General features: G+C 37.7%; 1 protein-coding gene across 1 annotated transcript in view; it reads left to right on the plus strand.

Annotated features, from left to right (window-relative positions):
- RPS6KA2 (ribosomal protein S6 kinase A2) overlaps nucleotides 1–24998 on the plus strand; it is a 265195-nt gene that overhangs the window by 50181 nt on the left and 190016 nt on the right. The window lies entirely within an intron of this gene.

Consider the following 24998-nt stretch of genomic DNA (forward strand, 5'->3'; position numbering starts at 1 on the left):
CTTGAGAGCTCTCTTTTCTCAGGGACATATGACCAGGCAGGATGTGAATGGAGAAGGGAAGCCAATGCTTTTGCCTTGCAACCTCCCATTCTGCATCACTGTGTAAGGATCTCCATGTCCTTAATTAAGAACTTCAGTTTGGAATCCTAGAAGCTGGTTTGAGAACCAGTGTTTGCAGATGAGTGACTTTAATTTTCCTCTTATGTTCTCAATGAATGGCATATGAAGGCAGAAAGAAAAAAAGATGCTCTATCTTATAACTCAAAGTAATGTTATAGATGTGGGAAGAATGCTTGTGATTAAATTTCTAGGCTTCAAGGTGCTATTAGACTGAGACTAGCAAAATTAGAAATACCACATGATTTTGGTAAGAAATATATTTGGTGCTATTATTGTAACTTAATATGTGATACGATAAATAACCAAGTCTGCCCATTTGAGAAGATTCTCCAAATAAAGCAGATTCTGACCTTTTATTACTAGTGAAAGTTTAGTCACCTTTGCAAATATGTAAATGAAATAGAAACTGAAAGTGACCCATAGTGGTAGACAATTACTTGGAGGTCAGCAATGGGACAATGCTTCACATTAAGTGAATTGAGTAAATGATCAGTACAAAACCATATAAATTTGCTAATTCCTTTTAAACCCACACTAATCTGTGATTGTGGATAATCCTTCAGGATGGCACCAAAATCATTATGTGGAGTATAGCCATAAGCATGATGTTCAGCCTTGCAGTATTGCTTGTAGCCCACTATAGCTTTCAGGACAATGCATTGCATATAACTTTCTTCAATTTGACCAAAATAGGAGTGTCTTCAAATTTACAAGTGTGCCTGCTATCCTCTTGTCCTCTGCTCTGGGTTTCTTCAATATTAGATTGGATGATGCAAAGAAGACAAATGTGTTTCTCCCGATCTAAAGACACAAGTTTGTTTAGGTCATGGAGACACTGAAAGCAGGAAATTTCCTGACTTACTGGGAAAAAAAGCAAATTAACATCATATTCATCATATCTCTTTACAAGTTGTGTTCTGGGGGTATTTACTTCAGGTTTAATGCTCTTTACTAAAGCTACCAAAGATTAAGAATGCTCTCTCTAGTCAAAGGATCAATTGACCTAACATGGTTTCTTCTCATACCTTCTGTTTTCTTTTCCATCCCGGCCACTTGGAAGTCTTTCTCAAGGCAAGCAAGCTGAAAAATGCAAACCCTCAGCTTAGCAAGGAATTAAAGGATACCTCAGTTATATCTAGACAAGCTGCTCTTGTTACATGCGTTCACCAGTTTCTAGGATTAATAGTGAGTATTGTTTTTAAAAGATGAAAACGTACTTCAGAATACACATTTTTGAATGTGTGACACAGGAAAATGAAGGGATGTAGATCTGGGGCAAGTGTTAAACTATCAGTTAAAGTATCACATGCTTCATTAGGAATATAATTTAATTGAAAGAGCTTTTTACAGTTTAGCTTCAGAAGATTTATTTACTCTGTGCAGCACTGCGTTCTGTGTAAACTGCTCCTTCTAAGCTTGAGCAGCACTGCCACTGCAACTTGTTTAGACAGACAGATGGTGTGCTGTTAAATCCACCTGACTGCCTCATCAGCAGGGACAGGGACATGGTTTAGCTGCTTTTAGGGAGGGGGAAGAAAAATCCAGCGTTGATACTAAAACAAATTAATGCAGCATTGTTTATGACAAACCTGAAAGTGATAAGGACACTTCTAAAGGACTTGCTTAGATTTCCTTTTTTATTTTTTTATTTTTCATTTAGATGGTCCTTTATCTTCATTGTTGCTCTCTTGGTTTCATTCTGGATCTTTGATTGTTTAACCTTGACTATATTACACTAGATGAAAATAAACCTTGTGCATAAAGACAAAAGCTTCTATACAAATGAAAGCAATTGTTATCTAAACATGATATCAAAGATATCTTCAAGTTGAAAGCCACACTTAGGAAAAAAAGGACTGCTCTTGTATGTATGATTAATTTGCAATGACTCATGCAGGTTACCAAATAACCAGATTCAAGGACTTTGTTTCTGACAAAAAGTGATCTATGAGAAAAGGCCATGGCTATTAATCACTGCACATTCTAGACTTGTCAAGAGAGTTTAAGGCAAATGTACAAATGAAGAACAACAACAACAACAAAAACCCCAAATTATTATTCTGTTTAGTCTTATTTAATCTTTAAGACTAAAGTGTAATATCAACTTGGTAAATCTTGATTATTTCCTGATTTTTCCCCTTCTGTGGGTGGTGGTTGATATTTGCCTGCTGTAAATTTTGACCAGTGGGGATGAAGGGCTTTTGTTTTAGTTCCATTTTGTTTGCTGTAGTGGAGTTCAAGTGTATAGGGAAGAATGTTTGCACAGCTCATGTTTCTTATGGTCTGTGATCTTGGTAACGTTTTTTAATGTAAAATTAGCAATGCAGGTTCCTCCTTCTAATAAATGATCACTGAGTTCTACAGCAGTGGGATGTAGAGAAAGAAATGACATTGCACAGATTTCTGGGATTGTTTTGTCTCTCAAAACCTAAGAATGAAAGTGGTTCTTACATCTACATGTGTATCAGTTATTTCTGTCTGGTAGCTCTCAAAACTGCTTTTTCTTTTATTTATGTTGGACACAATCTGTATTTTATCACTCACAAAAGATTCAAGTTTCATGATTCATTCTGAGATAGGACATTTTTGGAAACCTATGAATGGATGGCAATGTGTGAAAATAAGGATCAAAAGCAAGTGTTATGATATGGAAAATGACAAACTGAGGTGCTTAGGTTCTCTTTATTAAATAACTAAACCTCACTTTTAGTGGAAGAGTTCCCACTACTTTCCCATGATCCTAAATACCTTTAATGGTGAGGCAGGGTGGAGGACTTCAAAAACAGGATGGTGAAATGCAGTGCATATGAAAAATCCACAATAGCCTACAGAGATATTGTTAAAGAATATGAACCCCAGAAGCAGAAAAGTTATGGCCAGATACTCCTATGAATTCAGATATTAATGTTTAGATTAATAGCTGGTGGTAAAACAGAGGTTCAGAGTATGACTCCCAACACATAGGGTTGCAGCATTTTCAGTCTACTCCAAAGATCACTTCCCCACCCACTTCCTCATACCTCTAACTTGTCTAGTTTGTTGTGCTATTGAGGTTCATATACATGCAATGTCTTATGGATCTCAGCAGTGATAGTTCTGACCCTGTACACTGTGCAGTTCTGACACCAGCACAGGGCTGTGTCTTAGGTTTGTGCTGAGCAGAGTTGGTGATAGTGAGATGTTTTTGTTATGGCTCAGCAGGGCTTGCACAGAGCCAAGGCCTTTTCTGCTGCTCATATTGCCACACTGCTGAAGTTGGGGCTGCATGGGAGGCTGGGAGGAAACACAGCCAGGACTGGTGACCCAAAACTGACTAAAGTGATGCTTCTACTCTTCCAGTGATGGGGGGGGAGTGAGCGTCTGCATGGGCCTTGGCTGCTGGCGGGTTAAACCACGACACACCCTTAAATGGCTTCTATGCTTCTCCCATAGTCTGCTTCACACTTAGTTCCACTTATTGGAGCACTGTCTTGCTCTATTGCTCTCCATTACCTTAGTTCTTTCCCAGTTGTGTGGTTGACAATGTGGATAATACATGTCATTAACTCCCTGACCCTGGGCTTGTGATGTATAGAGATGTTATTAAGGGCTTGAGGTATTAACAATCAGAGATGATGACAAGCTTTCCAAGTAAGTGCTGACCTGATGTACAAGGTTAATGTAACTGTTTGATCTGCTTAATGGTGACTGATAACATTAAATATTTGCTGAGTAAACTTCCAGGAATCTAAATGGCTATTACAGATAGCAGGTAAAATGTGTGCAAGGAAGCCTAATTTATATTATTTTAAGAGGCTGGCCATGATAAATGGTCTTTTAGTTGTTGCACTGTTTACCAGCCCTTGGTTTTGGGCTTAATATGAGAAACCATTGTAAAAGACACTGGATTCACTTCTAGACACTTTCTCAGATACTGTTAATAATAGATATTGCAGCTAAATCTTTGAAAGAAACTGTTCAAATCTTGCGGTGATGGCTCTTTGGGTTTCATATCCCTTTTTATGCAGTTCGAGACAAGTATTTAAAGAAATTAACAGCTGCAGTGTAGTCCTAATGGCCAGACACTTACTCAAATACTTATATTCCACTTTCAGATTGAAACATGTTTTGTTTCCAGCTGGAGAAGAGATTACAGTTCAATTTCCTCTGCAGGAATATGCTCTACATGCACCCAAATTGCTAGGTGATCTAACCAGAACGAGTTTTTGTGGATGATGGCAGAATTTGCTCCATGGCCCCATTACTGCTCTTAAATAGGTGAATGGGTGTTTTTTAATCTCAGGGAATTAATACTATGTTGTCATTAGTGCATACCTGCCTTTCACAGCAATTAGATGATAGTTTGTTTTCTACATGCTAGTGTGGGCAGAACTGTCCCATCATAACTTCTATGACTTTTCTGTCTTTTCTGGGTCTCCTTTTCTTTGCACATAATTTGTATTCTGCAAAACAGAGCATGTGGGTTGATGCCTAGCTTTTTCATGCACATAATGATGTGAATTGACTTGTTTATTCCCTGAATTCTCTTTATGGACTCGTTTAAAATAAGTTTCTCAGGTATTGATTGGAGTAGTTCACAACATAGTAGAAAATGCTATAATTTTCCATTTCACAGATGACAGTGCAGCAGCTGGAGTGAAAATGTTCTCATATGTAAAATCTTTGGTTTGCTTAAACCAAAATCCTGACACTGATGCTCTGCATCTGGGGATCTAGGCCTTTAGAGAGAATAATGTAAGTGAATAAAATTTGATTAAAATGTGCCATGAGATTCACTTGTGAAAAAGATGTTATTTACATAATACTACAATACTACAACAATGCAGAGCTGAAAGTATTGCTTGGATAGATTGTTTTCTAAAATGATTTAGTAGCCAGCAAATGTAAACTGTAAGTTATAGGGTTTTTTATTTTTGACAAAAAAAAAAAGTTCTTTCAAGAGTCTCCTTTTTTATTTTGTTCTTGTTTCATTTTAATATTGAATTTTGTACTTGTTCTTAATTTTATTTCTAAGCTTCATGGGTGTGATCTCACTTCCCATAATAGTGATGAGAGAAATTCCAGATATGCTCCTTTTGCCAGTTTTATAGGACTGAGTACTAGCTAAGAGCCTTGCATAGTTTTCTTTTTTTTCCTCCCAATAATTTTCTTCATTTGTAGAGGGAAACTCTCTTTTCTGGTCTTGCTGTACTGTTGTGGGTTTCATCTCTGTATGGGCCATTCGCTTAAGAGTTGGACTTGAGGATCCTTGTGGATCCCTTCTAAGTCAGAAAATTCTGTGACTGTGTTAATATAAATAGTCTCTTCTACTTTATACTTTTGGTATATGCTTCATTGGCTCACTTAATTCTTCAGCCTCCAGAAGAAACAATTTTTCCCTGATGTGTGGAAAAAAAGTTCTATACTGACAAGTGCTGAGATGTTGATTCTTTCATGGATTGAGTGCTGGATTTGAACAGTCTTCTATTACTATAGATGTTCAGAATACACTAATTTATTATCCATCATCACTAATCTTGAAGCTTTTCTACTGCATTTTTAAATAATTTAATACAGCAAATAAGAATTGCCATTTCATTATCCTTGAATAATATTTTGATACAATTGCTAAAATAGGGACTGCATAAGTTCATAGAACTACATTATATTTTAGGTTCATTATAAAAGCAAAATGTCATAAGGGAGAATGCAGAAAGTTTCAGTCTGGTTGTGTTTGTATCCCTCTCTTTTCTCCTTGGAAAGTTGCCCCAGTTTGAAAGTCTCAATATCATTGATATTGCATCTTTGATAATTTCCTTAAATGCTGTTCCTAGCTGTGTGAGTACTCTCACAGAATTTTTTATATATTTCCTTGAGAAAGTGTAGTATTTGTTTTGGTATAAGTGTACTTGAAGCCTCCATCAGAATTCATACTACATCAATGTTGTTGAGATACCAACTGTGTATCTCATACATTTAACGCATTCTTCAGACTTCAGCATTTCACGGGTAATTTTTTCTTCAACTACACTACATCAGTTTTATTGCTGTCTCATAAATTAACTGGAACTTTTCTCTGTTTAAATTCATAACCATTTTTTAGAAATTAATTTTGCCTACAGATTTTCTTGATCACAAATCTTCATCCAATCTTTATTTTCTGTAAACCAAAACAATTTTTCATAACAGTTGTCTATATAATATGCTTTACAACTAATATACATCTGTTGCTCACATCAGCAAATTTATAAGAGGGGAACTTTGGAGTATAGAGTACAGTAATGTTAACTGGGTAGATGACTTGTGTGGCAATGCTTCTTTTGAATGATTTAATGAAATGCTTTAACTATGCGGCTATTTCAATTTTTTTTTGAGTAAAACACTCTTGAGAAAAGCTAATGTCTTACTCTTTGAAGGCTGATTGACCATTGCTATTTGAATTTCCATGGCAAGCCATTCAACTATTCCTTTTGTATACTTCACCCATTGAAGTAACGGGTGTTTTCAGAACTTTATTATAGTGTCTTTTTGTCAGGGGAAAAAAAGCGATATAAACAGTAGTCATTTGTATATTTTCAGAGGGATTTTCTTCAGTATTATCCACAAACATGAGAATTTCCTGGGAAACCTAAAAAGGGCCTATAAAGAAATCATAACTAATACCCACTACAATAATTTTGTATCAGCTCATGTACCTGACAAAGCTAAAGAATGTCTATGGTATAGCTGAGGATAATGAGGCGTCTCTTTTTCTTTTTCTTTACAAGTTTTGGTATTTTTTTTTTTATTTTAATGTAATATTTATTTCTCATTTGAAGTTTTTACTTGAACTTTGCAAACTGCAAATCTGATAGTGTTGAACTCTTGGATCCATTTTCCTGTTGGTGGTGACAGATATTTTTAAACTGAATGCTAGTAATGATGCACAATGTGGGGTTTTCAAAGGTAGGGATGCAGCACTCACAAGACACCTCCTTAAGTTCATGCCATGAGAGCTCTTGAACACTGCTGTATCTAGTCTCATTGTTGCTTTTTACAGCTTCCCTCTTTACAGCCTCTTAATTTTGGCATCTCACACACACCTGCTGTTGGAAGATTTCAGGTTTTCCTAACTTCCCCACCAGGAGAGCTGCATATACATTTTGTGACATGGGACCATGTTCTGTCCCTAAAATGTATGTGTGCAAGTCATTTGACCATTTATTGTTAGAAGCTGGGAAGCTCTGGAGAGGGGCTGGGGACAGAAAGGTGCAGAGAGAGAGATCGATCTTTGCATATTTTTCCTGTTGTACTACTTCTCCCAACAGGTTGCATGTTCATCTCTGAGGCAGATGTTGGCCTAATTGTTCTGACAGAAGATATCCTCTTGCATTTATGCCTGCGTCATATTTGCTGATTACATGTGGCTGTTTCACTGGGGTAGTTTTAAGCACAAGCCTGAGGGAGACCTAACCAATACAGCCTTTTTGAACAGCTTTTCATTAAGGTGGCTGCTGCTGCAATTTAAGTTCACTGCTGTTAGGCATGGCTTCTGTTCAGTGTGTGCTGTAGTGATCTGTTGCTTCAGAGTTTATTCTGCCATTAAGGGTAGCAAAGTTCTCTCTCTCCCTGCCTTTTCTTCAGGCTGATGTGGCTTTTTCCTGATTCAAAATGGCATCAGACTTTGGTTTCTGTGACAGAAATACACCCACAAAAGAAGTCTGCATTCCCTAATTTCAACAATAAGCATTATACAGACTTGTTTGTTTGTTTTAGTAGATGTGTTTGAAACCTCAGCTGAGTCCTTCACTCCTTAAGGAAGAATTTTTATTAGTTGTAAAATCATATCCATTATTAATTTTGGTTTAGTATAATCTGCTGGAAGGTAACTAGAAACTAATCCCTTTTCACTACTAATGTAATCCTTCCATTTCCTCTGTAATAGATGCCTCTCAACCTAGTATTGCATGTAATTAGAATGGCACCATTTGTTAGTTTGAATCAGAAGTAATTGACGTTTACACCATATGTTGCTTGCTACTCTATTTCAGGCAAGTAATTTAAAAAAAGCATTTCTGTCTGAGAATGCTATAGAAAGAAAGAAAAAGGGCAGCTTTCATCACATGTTCTCCTTCCCAAATGTGAATCTATGCTGTTGGTCAGCAGCCTGTTCTCTACCAGAAACTTTTCAAATTGTTTTGTATGTATCCATATGTGAATTGTTTAGGCAAAGTTAAGCGATCTAGCTACACGTGCAAGGAGTTTCCTACAGAAAACAAACCACAAATCTTTCAGCCCTATTCTGACTACGGTTTCACGGTGTTTGACAGTCACATTCCTATTTCTCTGTTCTGACTTAAAATCTGAGTTCAAGCTCTATGTTCAGCAGCAGTAAGTTCTTGCTCCGAGAGGGCTCTTGGCTGTGTTCACACTGCACCCACCGGAGCACTTGTGGGACAGCTGGCATATGCTAGGACATCCCCTGTAAGCCCACGATCCAGGCAGGCAGTGCTCCCCAGCCCATGCTGAGATCAGCCATACACCCACCTGTCCTCCCAACACTGCCTTGGCCCTCCTGGCAAGCTTCCTGCCCATGGCCTGCTTGGGTCCCTGGGAAATCCAAATATGAGCTGGAATTTCCAGCCCTCTGCAGGATGACACGTGGTTGAGTGGTACTGCAGTTGCTGTATTACCAGCTGTGTGGCTGTGTGCAGCAGGAGCAGGATCTCTGCTCTGTGAGCACGTGACAGTGTCTGGGATGGGATGGGGTGGGATGGCTGGGAGTTCATAATATGTGACCCAACAGGCAGCTAGACATCTATTGTTTATTAAACGTGTTTTAGATAGACATACCCCAATTCTGACTGCTTGTGAACTGGAAAGGGAACTCTGTAAAAAACTTAGTAGGGATTTAAAGGGTGATCTGACAAGAATTTACCATTAAAATAAAATCAAAACACCTTGAAACCAGTAGTACCATATTGTAGATATTTAAAAGCACTGATTACAACTTCAAATGCTAGTTTTGCTATCAAAACAATTGAAACAAATGAAGAAGAATGGTTCATAAGTTCTAGGAGCAAATCTGCATACTTGGGTCTATAGAGTGTATCTATTTTGGCTGATGGATACACTGAAGCCAGTATGATTCCAGACAGGTTTGTCTGGGTTTCTAAAGTCTTTCAACAGAGTTGAAACCAAACCACCTTGTTCCTGTTACCTGTCGTGTCAATCCATCTATTTTCTCCCCATATTTTTTCTTCCCTCTCTCTAACCTTTTATCTGTTACTTTTTGGTCATAAGCTCAGTATTATAAGCTAAGGAAGGAGCTTGTATCCTTTATTTTATGTGGTGTTCCTGTCAGGCATGTGTGTAACAGTAATGGTGTTAGTAAAGTGGTGATTTTAAGAAGAGTGACATTTGCATATTAGTGCTAGGAACCATTGCTCTCCATCTTGCCTTACCCAGGGTTACTCGGCAGATATACAGAGTTCACAAACTCATTTTTACTATTCAGCTTCCAAAGATGATGGATGAAAAAAATTTGCTGTTTTGAATCAGAAACACAGGAGTTTAGCTCTTTACCTCAGTACTTAGTGCTAATTGAGTTTTATAGTGTTATCTTTAAGACCTCAGCAGCTAGAATTGTGCTAATGCATTAAAAACCTGACTTTATCTTTCTGAAGTAAAATATATATTTGCCCTTCCAGAGGAAGCTTTGAAAGTGGGAATTGGATGTGGTATAGTCTGAAAAGTTGGAAGACACTTGTAATATTAATTTCAGAAGACTTAGTTGTTTTTGAGTATGTCATGTGATTTTTGGAAGACAAGTCTCCTATTTTGAATTTCTGTGTTGAGCAGCTGAGCAGGCTGAAGGCACAGGAAGGGGATGAAGGGGTGGGGGAGCTGGAGAGGGCTTTCCCATGTCCCTTGGAGGTGCAGCACGTCAATCACTTTCTCCCTCAAGCCCTGTAATATGTCTAAGCCCGATGCTAGGAAGAACAGTTATAGAACAGAGACTTCTTTTTCTGATTGATTCGGTAATATGAAATAGCATTATTGCAAATAAGGTAGCTGTTACCAATAAAATTTTGGCACAACAGAATATTGATCCAGGACTAAGATTTAGAAATAATGCGGGCAGTGTATGTTGTTCCAAAGCGTCTGATAACCATTTATTATTTTGCAACAGTTCAACAAAATTGTATCTTTATTTTTGAGAAAGATGCTACTCTTTGCTAAACAAAACCTCATGTCAGAAAAGGGAGATAACTTTTTTAATCCTTTATTCATGTTATGTTTATGCTTCAGAGCTTTCACTCTGCTAGGAGGTATCTGACATGATTCCATTCTCAGTTTTTTAAAGAACATTGAGTTGCAGTATATTATTTGACCACTAAATGTCTCTGAAAAACCATATAAAGTGCCAGGAGCAAGCATTAAGTACATCACAAACAAGAAGAAAACCCACATAATTCTGTTGAATTCCACAGTTTTCACTAGTGGTGAGCCCACAGCAAATTCTCACAAGTTGAACTTCCTATAATGTAGTATATTCTGATAACTTGCCTTTTATTTTAAGTTTTTTTATTCTGCTTCTTCCTACTTGCAGAGCATAAGCCTGGAATCATCTACTGCACTGTATTTGGTTTTCCCTGGGTTGTCCTGGATATAGCTTGCAATTGTACTTAAAATGGCCAGAATGCAGCCAGGCCTCACTGAAAGTCTTCAGGGGACAGACACGTTCTTTGCTACTCTTGGTAGTTTGTTCCTCTGTCTAGTAACTCTAGCTCAAAGGTTTTTTGCCTTGCTGGAAGTATGAAGTTGCTGGGCTTTTGGCTTCTGCTGTTGTTTTTCGATGTATCTTCTTCCTCGGGTATGAGTATATTGGAGGATCGAGCTTTTCCTTACAGTTATGACACCCTCTTCAAGGAGCTCACTCTAATGAATTTATCAAAAAGGCAAAAAGTGGGTTTTGGGGCGTTCTTCTGCAACTTCTTTGCATTCTTTTAAACAGGTGGAGACCAGACCTGGATGAGACCCATTTGCAGAAGTAAAATCCTCACTGTAGTATAGTGGCAGGAGTGAGAATATGGTGTCTTGAATTTGCTGTTGAAATCTCCTTCTGAGTCGCATAATTTTTTCTATGCAGTGCAGACTATTCTTTTTGTAATCTGTTGTCTATGGTGCTACTCTATCCATCATTTATCTATGATTTTTGTGCTTCCCATTCTCTGAATTTTCCCCTAAACTTCTCTACCAAAGAAGATCCAAAATTTGTAGTTTCCTGAGATATATTTGTAGTAACCCGTGTCTATTCTTTTTGATCTAACCTTTTGATTAAGCACCTTGAAAGGTTTTTCACTAACATTTAGTTCTAAACTGATCACCCATCACCCCCTGCCCCCCCTGCCCCGGTTTCCTTTAAATACCTAATCAAATGTAATCTGCTTGTTTCAAGTGTGAAAGTCTTCATCAAGACTATGGTTTGGAGACTAATACTGTTATGATGTATGAACCTGGGATATCTCAGGTCTTCAGCTTACAAGCACATGCATATCTCCTTCAGAAGGGTGTTGAGATTCTTTTAAACAAAAGGTTTTTTTAGTAAGTTTTAAAAGTCTTTGAAATCCTATGAGAATGACTCCTGTATTTGTTTATTTCTGACAATAACAGATTAGAAATTACTTTTTTCTTTATTTGAACTCTGGAAATTATTGAGCTTTTCTGTGTGAATTATTTAATTGCTTAAAGAATGATCTATAAAGTAATGAATAGAGGAAAAAAATATCCCAAATGACAAAAAGATATAAATAAGATATTAAAAATACTGTTAAACATTGATAAAAGGAGTGACTCATTGTGCTTAAAAACACAGTTGACATTTATTATTGAATTTTAGAATAACAGGTTTTAGTGGAGCTGAGTTTGTTACCAAATTCACAGTTCATCATATTTGTTGCAAAGGAAATATGTCTGGTTTTGTTGTTTTCACTGAACAATTTCTTTGGAACCAAAGCTTTTCACACACAAAAAATTGTGAGGAAAGCTTCCCTTGGGTCAGGGAAAGGCAATATTTCTGGGGGGTGCCTATGGTGAGATCCAAACCAGGGCCCTTGGCAGAGGGGCACAGGCTGTCCTGTGCTAGCAGTGGCCACCTGGTCCCTGAATCAGGGCTGAGGCAGATGGCCCTTGGGGCAGGAGGAGTTGCTTGGCCAAGTGTCATAGGTGTTATGGTCTTTCAGTTGTCTGAAAAAAAAAAATAGGGGAAAGCTTTATATGCTTAATAAAATAATTTCTGTCCAAAGATGAGTTGCCTCTGATGGATATTGCTGAGAAGTGCATGTATTTTTTGAAGGCTTCTAGATACCGTGGTGTGCCTGACTGTATTTCTAAAAAGACCAGCTGCAGTTTATATACTACCCTGTTTTTCATATGTGTAGAGTTCTTTGTATACAAGATCTGAATTGTTGGTTTCAGTAGTGACATTAAGTCCTAATGCTGCTAGAATAACATCTTTCAATAAAGTTTTTCTCTTATAAGTAAACCAAAACTTCATTTAACCCCAGTCCTTGGGTGGCAGTGGTAGAGTTTCCATGGCCATGTAAGTGGAAAATGTGTGGGAGTGATCCATGGGTGTAGGTTGATAGAAGGGTATGTGGTCAGACACAGCTACTGGGTAGGATCTTCTGTCACTACAGTTTTCAAGGCTTTCATTTTTGTAATCTGTATATGTTATAAACACTGAAATACAGATTGAAGAGTAACTGCCACAGCATTAATAATTTTCAGTGCTTGATATACAGAATTTGGCCTAGGATGAGAGTGTTTATCCAATAAAAGGGTAATATTTCTCTAAAGGTTAAGTTTTTCTATTTGCACATTACATTAACAATGACAACATTTTTGCTCTCTGCCTCTGCAAGACCACTGGCAGTTGGTGTTTCCTGGGGCAAGAAATGCTTCAGGGAACCAAAGATCATGTTGAAATCGTTAACACTAAATAAATTAAACTAGCAAAGCATTGTTTGTCCCTTCTCACTGGGGTGGCATGGAGAGGAAAATTGGAGACACACAAAGGTGATGATCAGGGATTGGGATGAGAACGATTTACTGGAAACAGCAATGAGACAAAAAAAAAATAACAGTAACAGCAACAACATTAATAATAAAAGTTTACAAAAGAGAGTGAATCACATGTAAAAACTTTCAGCACAGCACTGAACTTCCCCACCACAGCTGTGTTACCCTGACTGTTCCCTCCAGCTCAGAACTGGTGCCACCTGACCTCTTTCTCCAGGTACAGATGTCTGTGCAGGGGACACTTCCCTGCCTGTCCTGCTTCAGCAACACTTAAATGAAGAGAGCTTGTGCCTACCTGTTGCTGCTGAGCTGGCAGAAGTTTCAGCAGTTGGTAATTTCTTTCTTTTGGATAATTTATACAGCAGCTGCTATTTATCTAATCCCACTCGTTATGCAGGAGACTTTGGGTGGAATATGCTGTTTAAAACCTTTGCCAAAATTAGAGTTGTACAGAGTTATTTAGTACTTGGTGTTGCATGAGTAATAGCACTGAACTAGAGTTGTGTAGAACAATGCTCCCTGTAACTCTTTTGATCCCTTAGAATTTGTTTCCAATTCTCAAATAAGACGTATTTGTGTGTAATTTTAATTTGGTAATCTATCGAGCAAGCTGTAACTGACACAAGCTAAAATCAAAATAAGCTTGATTTTTGATGCCGCCTCTTTCACGGTCCTCATGGTAAGCAGCTCACTGGCAAAAGGTACAGATCTATGCTTGCCAAGAAATAGAGTTTTGTAGTTTTGAGGAAGGTACTTCTAGATGTGATGTGCTATTTCTGATCTTGAGGTGGGAAAAAAATGATGCTTCCTTCACTATAAAATGTGTAGCTTTACACATTATATGCTTCAAATTTATCAAAAGAATAAATTAATGAAGGCTTTAGGGGAAGAGGTTCAGCTAATAGTAAACATTTTTCTGTCTTAAATATTTTTCCTCTTTCTCTCTGAACATTTCCAAAAACATTACATATTTGGAAAGTACAGAAAAATCACTTCATAGAATGACTGTGGTAATTTTTGGAATTAGGCTAGGCACATTTGTATTATTTTAGATGCTTCAGTACCCTGTTATTTAGGCAGGTATCCCATCCTTATCTCAACATTACCCTATTTTTACAGACGAGAAATTCACAGGGAAATGGTGGTTTCTCAGTGTTGCACAAGGAGCTGAAGTCTGAGAGGGAGTTGAATCCAGGCTTCTCAAAGTCTGAGCTTGATGCTGTTCCTCCTGCCATGGTAGGGAGAGCAAATATAATAAACTCTGCCAAGACTAGAGAGACAGGGAAGAGTTTTCTATTTATACAAAATCCAGACAATAACATCAGGCTTCTGCCTTCCTCTAGTGTTAGGAAGTTTAAGAAATCTTTCAGAGTTCTGTCTGGTTTTGGCATTTCTCTTGCTGAGCAGAGCTGGGCCCTTTCCAGATATACTGGAGGCAGTTGAGTGATATTGTGTAGCCTTTTTTTCTTCATTCTTTCCTTAAGAATATCTGAAATGAATCTAGTGTTCCAGAACAGAAAGTGGGGATTTGCAAGAATTTGGAGCCTGTCAACACTTAAAATTTCTGTCACTGCTACTTTTGCCATGGTTTTGCCTAAGCAGCACAAAAAGATTTGCGGATGCTTGTTTTAAACATGTGGAAAAAATTCAGAAATTTGTGACTTGGCACTAGGACAGAGATCCGTGTTGATTCTAAGATCTTCATCTTAACAAAATGTTGGATTTTGCTTTAATTCACACTACTGTAAATCTTAACCCTGTTGGAAAGCTGTTGATTTATTCCAGAATTACTCTAGTGTAACAGAGTAGAAGTTCCTTCATTAGTTTTGTCCAAAAGCAAAGGCTGAGTACCCAGGTAGCTGAGTTGTTGTACTTAATGAAGTAAATTATTCTCCTTCCAAGAAAACCTTTGTAAGAGGTTGTTTTAAGATTTGGAAGGATTTGCAGCCTGTCTGTGTGAGCTGTGTGCCACTGCCTGTGGCTTACACTGCAGAGCTGATGCCCAAGGGGGTGATTCAGATGTCCACACATTGGCCCAGTTCCCTCTTTGTTCTTGCTGTCACTTTTTCCCTCTGCTTATGCCAGAGTTATCCTAAGTGTTGGGTGTTGGCTCTCGTGTCTCGGGGAAGGGTCACCCTGAGGCAGTTCCTTGCAAGCTGGTACCAAGTGTGGTGCATGGCAGATGCTGGAACAAGCCTCTGAGAGACTTGGGTACAAGGAGTGAAGCAGGTCTGCATTTCCTCTGCCCCTTTGCCCCTTCCTTTCTCTCTGATCACCTACAAGTTCAGAAGAGCAGAGCTTGACTTTTCAATTTGAATTTATCCAAGGGAAGTGGATTCATGCAGTACATTCGTATTTTTTATAATAGCTCATCTTAGCAATTTCCTTGCTCTTGTCACCCAGGAATATTTGAATGGTTCATCTGTATAAATATGTTTAAGCATTATAGGCAGTGATTGTTGTAAATAATCTTTATTTCAAGTTCAAGCATTTTTAGTCCTTAGTTAAAACCCTTTAAATTAACCACTTCAATAACTAGCAATTCAAGTAAAGTCTGTGTGGTTTAGTGTAAAGCATCTATTAGGCTCCTTTCTAGCACAATGGGAAAGGAAAGTGCACCTTAGCTTTGCCTTGGAAGGGTAAGAAAGGAAAATGCGAATGAAATTAAGTTAATAAAATTTGAAAGTAAGCATTGACAACATTTATGTAAGTGATGCCTGTAAACTTTTGCAATTACCTCCCAAGTGCTACAGTTCATGCTATTTGTTTCCTTTCAAAGCATGCAATAGGAAAGAGATATCGTCACTCTAGGAGACAAATTGCAGTTTAAATATGTGGCTTTTTACATTCATCATTTTCTTTTAAGTTCTGACAGTGTACCTTTGCTATTTATGATACAACATGAATTTGACAGAAGAAAGAGATGACAAGATTTAGAAAATATCTTATCCAAGCTATGAGGTTTCTGTTTCCTTCAAGAGGGTAACTTGTTTCCTTCAGTATAATTCTATTTGTATCTTTGACACATCTGTTCCTCTTGGTGTTGAGGTGCTTTTACAAGATGAATTATATAATAATTGCAGAGTGCCAAGGCTATATGCTGCCACCAGCTGGGTGTAGACAGTGGCAAGGACAAGCAACCTGGATGAATAGCTACTGTCTTGCACACATCCTAGGGAGCATGAATGGAAAATGAGCTCTCCCTGCCTGATAAATATTTAACTATAATTCTCTTGGGATGGAGGGGTTGGTTGTTGCATCTTTCACTTTATGTGATTAGTCTAGTAAAATTGCAGCTTAAACTAGAGATCACTGAGTGAACCTGTTTGGCTGGGGGAGCAGCTCTGCCTGAAAATCCTAACTAGTCCCTATTTACCAGGATAAGTAGGGAAACACCATTTTCACTGAAAAGGAGTTCTCATGAAATAGTATTTCCATTATGTGTCCTCTTCTGTGGCTGATTAAAAAAGCCCTTACCTGTAAAGACTGAGCAAATATATATCAATAATCTTTTTTGCATGCAGAAGAGAAAATTAAGGTAGCTACAGTGAGCAGAAAAATGGTGTTGAGTAGTGTACAAATTAGTTATGCTTGCCATGAGTTACAGCTAGGTAGTTGTCTGAAGCACTTTTCAGGAAAACATGTTTGAAATACAAAGGGATTTTTTTCCCCTGTAAAGATGAGAAGAAAAATAGCTCTTTAAAGATTTGTCAATCTTACAGCTCCTGCTTGGTATTTGAGGAATTTAGATGTAGATTACCTTAGTATATGCACTTGTCAGTGGCAAGATATCAGAAGGAAAATATTGGGATTTTTAATTAAAAATGGTTTTACAAACGATGGCCATTTACCAATATACTGTACTGTAAGTGAATAATTACGGAATATAGAAATAAATGTATCTTGTGGATTTAAGTGAGGAGTTTTACAGCATGATGACTGTGTTTTATTTCATGTGATTTTTATAAGCTGAAGTGTAACTTAATTACAATCCCACATTTTATATTGTGAAAAGATACTCAGCTGTTTCTTAACTTGGACAGCTGAAGGAAGTGAAGTTTTTCCAAAACCCTGAATAAACATCTGTCCTGAGTACTCAAGTATTTGATGAAGCAAAGCCACATAAAATGTGAGTAACAATGCCTCATTAGCTATCATTTGTTTCAGTTCAGTTTTGTGTTGCAGTCTGTTTCAGTTCACAAATCGGCATGCCAGTGGCCTTTTGCTGCATTCATTTGAATTTTTTCAGGGAGCAATAGCCAACTGATTGGGAGGTCTCAGACCAGATGGCAAGAAACTTTGAACCTGATTCTGATTCTGCTTATATAAGGAGAAACAAGAACTAGTGTTTATACAAGTGAAACTCCATATAGAATAAAATAATTTCACAGGCAGCAGTAGGAAAACCATAGTGTTTGCCCTACTCTCCAGAAAGTCTCACAAAGTCAGACTTTCAAATTTATTTAATTGGAATTACATTCATATGTATTTTAAATTTCTAAGTGAGCTCAGCCTTTAATGCTTCAGTTAATGTTGTGAAACAAATCTTACCCTGGTGCAACTCCATTGAAATTGGTAGACTTAAACTCAGAATTAAATTGGCTCCTAAATTTTAATTTGTTTTAGTCTTTCTAGCTCAGTGTAAAACAAATGCCCACATAACTCATATGTTACATGTATTTATATTTACTTTTAAAATGAACTTGAGTTGTAATCTAGTCTGGATTTTGAGTGTATTGGTTTTGTTTTCTGTTCTGCTTTTTATTCTATTCTTTTGTCTAGTGGTATCTGTCCTAATGATACCTCTGTGTTTTCTTGGAAGGCAAAGCATTTCAAAAGCCATAATTAAGATGTGCAGCATTCTTTCTTCATAATGGTGAAAGTGCTGTCAAAACCTTTTGGAGTGATTAATGTATCTGCTCAAAAAAATTTTTTTTTTCCCTGGATTTTAAGATCTGGGAAGTTCAAGCATTATCTCAAAGTAGTAGTTGCTAATCTAGATATGAATTTAAAGGAGCCTCAATTCAATATATGGATCAAAAATCATTCTATTAAGTTGTTTTGCAACATTGTAATTTGTACATTATGTACTTTTTAAGTGTGTAAAGTGGTAAGAGATTAATCAGTTAATTCTGTTTCCAGCATCTTGATGCTGATTCCTGTGAAGTGTAGAGCAGCTGAGGTGAGGGAAGCTCCTGTAAAATCTCAATATTTCTTGAGATGCCCAACCATGGAGACAGGCAAAACTTGTGTACCCCACCTATGAGTTACAGCCAGTGTAGTGCTCCTGGGTAATGTCAGTTTTTTGGGAATGCTCAGTAAATCCCTCTGTTTCTTGAGAAGAGTACTGGGAAAAAATGCTAGATTAGATGTTTCATTCCACTGAGAGCTTTGCTATGAACCCTTCCCTTGAAGGGTTTCTGCTGGCCTGAACTAACTTACTCAATATATGCTTTTGTCTTCCTTCTACCTTTAGTCTGTAAAATGAACTGCCTGGCCAATGATGTTGCTGTTTAAGAGTGACTTGGAAGATCAGGGATGTGTTGTGTTGACACTGAGTCAGCAGTTGTCTCACTGTACATATGTCAGAATGACTGAGGCTTTGGCAGGCAGCCAAAAGCCATTTGTAGCATATTTCTTCACAGAACTCTGCAGTGGTAGGGAAGAGTTGGTAGCCTTTAATTGTCAGACTCACAGTTTGTGAAATTTGTCTTCAATGTCTTTTAACTGTGGTATTTCATATAATTTTTTGTTCAGCTTTGTCTACAAAATCCAATTCTTGGTGATTTAATTAAATGATAAAGAGATAAACCAACACTGAGTGACTTAGTGAGAATGAAATCTTGAGTAGGTTTGCCCTGAGCAGATGTGTAAAGAGAGCTCATGCAAGTCATAGCCACCTCTCCATGAGGACACTTGTCAGTTCTCTGGGAGCACAGGCAGACAGGTCTCACCAGGAAACAAGTATTCTGCTCATGCATGCATGGATAGGTTTTAGCAGCTTGTTTTGACCTACAGTGGAAGGAGGCACAGACATACAGAAATGTTTATCAAAAGTATCTGGATGGAGAAGCACTTGATGCAGAGCAGGCATCAAGTAAGAACCTGGCTCCTCCCATAGTCCAGGTAAATAGGAAGCATAGCCTTTCACCTACTCTGGGAGGATTCACCTTAAAAAAATAGTAGTTGGTAAAATCGTCCCCAGTTAAGATGGAACCAGAAAAACTGGAGATATTCTACCCCTGCTTTGAAACTGCAGTGAGATTAACTTTCAATGAACTCAGAGATAAAAAAAGACGACTTAAAATGTTGTCAAATTCCATTTGAATTACAAAAATGCACCAGAAGGAAGTAATTTTGTTGTTCTAAGCCAAAACTTTCAAAAGGTTAAGGTTAAAAAGACAAACTTGTGATTTTTTGAATACTTGTGAACTATGTGGTCTGATACACAGTCACTAAATGCTCCTTTTTGAAGTGTCATTGACTGAATGGAATTTAGAGTGTTCAGTTAATTTGTGCATGTTGTTTTTTCAATCCTCTTCCAACACATTTGAGGGGTTAAACCTATTACATTTCACTGTTGTCTGCTCTGAGGACCATGTTCATTTCTTTCAGGTGCATTTACATATTGTAAAGTTACAATCTGGAATGCTTTAGCAAAAACACAGTTATGAAATAAGTGAGGCTGTTTTGCAGCATGAAGAAAGGGAGACTATGGCATAGATATGAAAATGAAAATATTATAGAAAAATTAATAAATGAGCTGAACCATTTCAATTAAAATTTATGTACAGAAGTCCTGTGGCAGGAAAATGACTCTTTGGAGACAATCTTCACATGACAGTGTTTGCTAGTTAAAATGGAGTGCAATAAGCACATGCAGAAGAAGCATCATTCCCAATTCTAGAAAATGCTGTAGCCCTACTTTATAACAGCAGCAGACCTGCTTGTTGATGCTTTTAACATATCTAGTTTTTCATTCAGTGTTTCCTTCCCTGTTTTGTTTGTGTATTTTGTCTAAGAAAGAGTGATATAGGAATTACATTTAAGAAAAAAAACCCCAAAAATCTGTGGGGGTATGGCAGAGATGACTCATATGTCAGCTTCTGTAGTACATACTGGAGACACTTTGAGGACCTCTTTAGTAGCATTTTCTTACAATAGGATTCTAGTGAGTGACCAGGGTTGTAAGCTGTGTTGTCTCAGCTTTTGGCAAGGAGATGGGACAAAAGCTAATTGTCAAACATGGTTATGCTATTCTGTTTGCAATACCTGTTGTATTTTGCCTTGAATCACAGCAGACCTATTGCTGTGCTGCTTTTTATGCTTTTTCAGCTTTTAAGAGAAGGGGCACCAAAAATGTTCATTTGGCTGAATTAAACTTGTAAGATGCACAAGAGATAAACTAGTCCTAGCAACTACATCAAAACCTTTAATTTTTCTAGTCTTTTAAGGTAGTGAGAGGAACATGGTCAAGGGTCTAAGCAGTTACCATTTTGTCTGTGATCCCATTGCTTGAACTTTGACAAATCTGTTCACAAGAAATCCAAAAGGGCTGGTACTGAAAAAGCTATCTTAATGTTGTCACATGTACCAGAATCCTTGCAGATGTTGCTGAAGGTGTTTGTAATAACAGAACTCGAGACTAAATGCTTCAGTTCTTTCCCCCAGGAACAGACGCTGTTTACAGTGATGCCACAGTCGAGCCCTCTTTGGGTGAACCATTAGGACTGCAGTTCATTTTCTTTCAGTTTACAAAGTTTGCAGTGGTTTGTTTCATGAAGGTCTGTGGGAAGAAGGACGTTGGAATTGGCCCACATAAGCATATACAAAACTGTTGTGCTTTACAGGGGAGTCTGTGGCAGAGCAGCAAGTTGAATTTTGGCTTGCTGAGGAAAAGTCGAGAGTCCTGCCCATAGAAACAGCCTAGGTTTACTCAGACTAATCTGCAGGACTGGAGGATACCTCCTGCTTAAGTGTTTGATTGTCAGTAGTAGAGAAATGCTAAAATGTAGAGCACACCCCTTAAAAGAATCTCTTCAAATATTTGGTGTCTCCATGGCACGTGCCATTTCTGACTCACCAGTGTCATTAGGAAACTGCATTATCACAAAGTAGCTAAGCCTTTTTCCTGAGCAGCTGAATAAATTGCTTTCTTGAGGCAAATATTGTTGTACCATGGATGGAAATCTTTATCACAGTTTAGCTTGGGGCTTAAAAATTTCTTGCTTTCCTTTCCTCTTCCTCTCACCCCATCTGCTCCAATTCAGCCTCTTACCAAAAGGCTTTAGTTTAACAAAATATGAAATAAGCAGTCTTTGGAAGGTGGTGTGTGTATTAGAGCAAAGGTGATGTTTTCAGTTGGTCAGCATAGACCAGACCACATCTGCAAATCTCTAATGAAAGGGCAAGGTGTTGCAAACATCCTGACACTCGTATTCCTGCCGGTAACCTGTTTTTCCTCTGTTTAAAAGAGGTTACTAGTTAATGGATATTCTTCCATTTTGGAACAAATACTTAATTGTTTCTTCATGCAGTCCATCTCCGGATTTGATGAACTCAGAAAGGAACAAGAGAAACCATAATTTAGCAACTGTTAGTATGAGAGGATACAAGGTTCCTGGAAAGGTTGGGGAATTACTAAGAGCAGGATCAAATACCTTTGGCAGTCCTTGACACCCAGTATGTTCTGAACATACCATTTAGCCTGTGTCCAGCCAGCTTATGTGTCTCAACAACTTACCGTGACACCCAGAGCTAGCACCTTGCACACATCATGACTCTGTCGAAGTGAACAGAAAAGCAGCCTACTAGTTTTGGTGCTTTTCCTCACAGTGAATTTCACGTTTATGGGTTCAGCCTTGAAGTTGTAGATGGGTCTGGGTCTTCAGAGTTGGAAAGGAATATCAACGTGCTTTCCTGGAACAGCTGGAACATCATTCAATAGGATGTCTCTTATTTTTTGAGAGACCCATATGCCAGAGAGCTCTATATTCTCAATTAAGCCACAACCCCTCCCTTTTTCAATTGCCTCTTGGTGAGAGGTGATTTTCTTTTTTTGGGTACTTGTTAGCATTTCTTTTGTTTTGTTTGGTTTTCTTCCTTTCTTTCTAATTATCTGTACTCCTTGTTGGATTTCACTATGTTAACTTATTTGCAGCTATCCAGATAAAGTTGGAAGGTTGATTATTTTTATATCACTTCAAATTAGCTGTGTTCCAGTTCATTCATTGGCTGGGATTGTAATGGAGGGGGAAAAAGAAAAATCTAGAATGCAGTACTATGAAAGGTGGGGAAGATTGCCACACCTGCTTTTTCAGTTACCATCAAAGTAACACTTATTAACACTTGGATCGATCTCCTTTATTCAGAAAAGGCACAGTACAAAATCATTAGTAAAAAAGGGTCCATGCCTGGAACTACTTAGAGAAAATCTCTTCTGCAAGGAAGATAGTTTTGTCCCTCAGTATCACAATGTGCGTTTGTGTTCTTTCTGCTGTTTTTGTTAGCTTTTTCCTGTAATCTAGAAAAATGCTATTTTATTGTATTTTTGTTTAGTCTTTCCAGTTTATTTTTAATTTAGCAAGTTTTGATCAGATTATTTTTTTTTCTTGAGCATATAACAATTTAGCCCCCAAACCCCAAACTGGCCACAGTGTGGAGTCCTTGTTCATCACTCACCCTAATGCAGGCTCTTCAAGGTGGGTGGTGTCTGCTCATTTTGTTTGAAAGTCAGTCTCATATCTCCTCTGTGCTCACCCACTTGTCTGCGTTGGTGTGCCAGGGAGGAGATGTTTTATTTGGCAGGCTGTATTTGAGGGTTTTCCCTGCAGAGGTTTTCACAGCTCCTTCCCCCAGAGTCTTTTGCAAAGGTGCTGCTGATGTTCCAGTAAAACTGTTTTCCTTGTGGTCCTTCACAGGGATGTAGGAGTGAGCACCGAGGAGCTGAGCAGAATTAATTTGATTGCAAATGACAGCAAATCCGTGGCCACAGAGAAAATGAGGCAGGAATGGCAATTACTCTGTGACTGCTGAGGGCACTTGAGAGGAAGGGGGAACATGACAGAACTCCAAGAACTGTTTACCACAGTTTCAATATTTCAGGAACCCAAATAACGATGATTGTTTCTTTCTTGCTTACATTGGGTTAAATACAATCTGTAGCTTCAACTGTAGAATGAAGAACTACTCAGGCAAATAATTAAAAATGCATACCAGATTAAAGCAATTCAAAACAGCTGTCTTCCCTTCTGAGGAACTTTCTGTGCAAGTGAGATGCATTCAATAACTTGCCATGAATTAGGGACAGGTAATGCAGGACAGCAAAAATATTGATGAAGCTAGTTGCTTGATGTGTTACTAGAAAAAAAGAGGGTGAAGTGGAGAATCAGACATGAAATTAAAAAGGAGAACATCAAACTCTATATTAAATAACTTTTTATTTTATAAAGTAGTAATTGCAAAATGCTATTAGAGGAATGTAAAGCTTTGAGCTGTTGAAGGATCAGACAAATAGTTTCTGAGTCTGCATTACTGCTATCAATCCAGCAAAATCAAGACAAGACCAGATAACTCAATACTTCATGGACTAAGAGTAAAGGAAACACTCATTATTATGTGTACAGAGTTTCTGTAAATATCAAGTATTAATAATCCATATATATCAAATCCATGTTATTTGACTCATTTTTACTTTCATTTATTTTGTTATGAGACAGGGTGAAAATATTAGTTTCATAGAGCAGAAGATGAGTTGAAGTGAAAACAGGTTCCAACCAGGTAGATCAGTCCTGGGATGGGAACACACTGTGCTGAATTGCCCACACAGTGCTGCCAACGTATGTGAATCATGAGGAGCAATGCCACTTCCATTTATAGATTCCTTAGGAACAGAGGCAGCTATAAATGCTGTGGAGTGGCAATTTTTTAAAAGACGGTTTGGACTCAAAATGTTGAGCTTCACAGAACTAATTAAATCAATACAAGATTTCCAAAGTAATTCCCCTTTGAGAAATTATTTAAGTTGCCAAATACAGCTCCCATCCTCTAGGGAAGTGCCAAGGATTCAATAATTGCTTTCATCCCCAGAACATTCAAGCCATCTGAAATGTTCACATAAGACATGAACAATGAAATATGAAGTTTAGAATATCAATGTCTTCAAGAAGTACAAGCTTCTTGAAACCAAATGTTTGATTCTTATTTTTCTAAGGGAAAATACCAAAATTTCAGCAGGATATTGTATCAGATTCACAATCTGAAAATTCCCAGGCTAAAAGGTGGCTCAGTTAGTTATTTCACCTTTTAAGGTGGTCCTAGATGGAAAGAGTAGGGTACCTTGAACTATATGCATGTCCTGTATGTGGAATATAAGCTGTGTATAACCATGTAGTGTAACACACTTTCACAGGTTGAGAACATCATACATGATGTGCATTAACTTAATACTTATTCATATCCTTCATATAAATGTGTGTATTTTGGGTAAATTAATTTACATTTCCACACACCAAGTATTTATTTAGAAACCAAGGAACTAACGGCGTAGAAGTTCCAGATTCCTCTTCCATTATCTTATGGAAAGAATGGTCTTCATGGCCTATATAATTCAAACTGCAAAATAGCCACTGCAGATGAGGCTTTTGTGCCTGAAATAATTTTAAGGCACTCCAATGGGGTATATATTGTTTCTATTGTTTCCATTTAGATGAATAATATTCTCCCTTCCTTCCTCAGTAAAAAAGAATTTAGAAGATGGTACTGCTCCTATGCGTATACATGTGCGTATATCCATATATTTTTTTATTGTATAATTTATATCTGTGTATTTATATGTA

This window comes from Cinclus cinclus, chromosome 3 (assembly GCF_963662255.1).
Source record: "Cinclus cinclus chromosome 3, bCinCin1.1, whole genome shotgun sequence".
NCBI classification, from domain to species: Eukaryota; Metazoa; Chordata; class Aves; order Passeriformes; family Cinclidae; genus Cinclus; species Cinclus cinclus.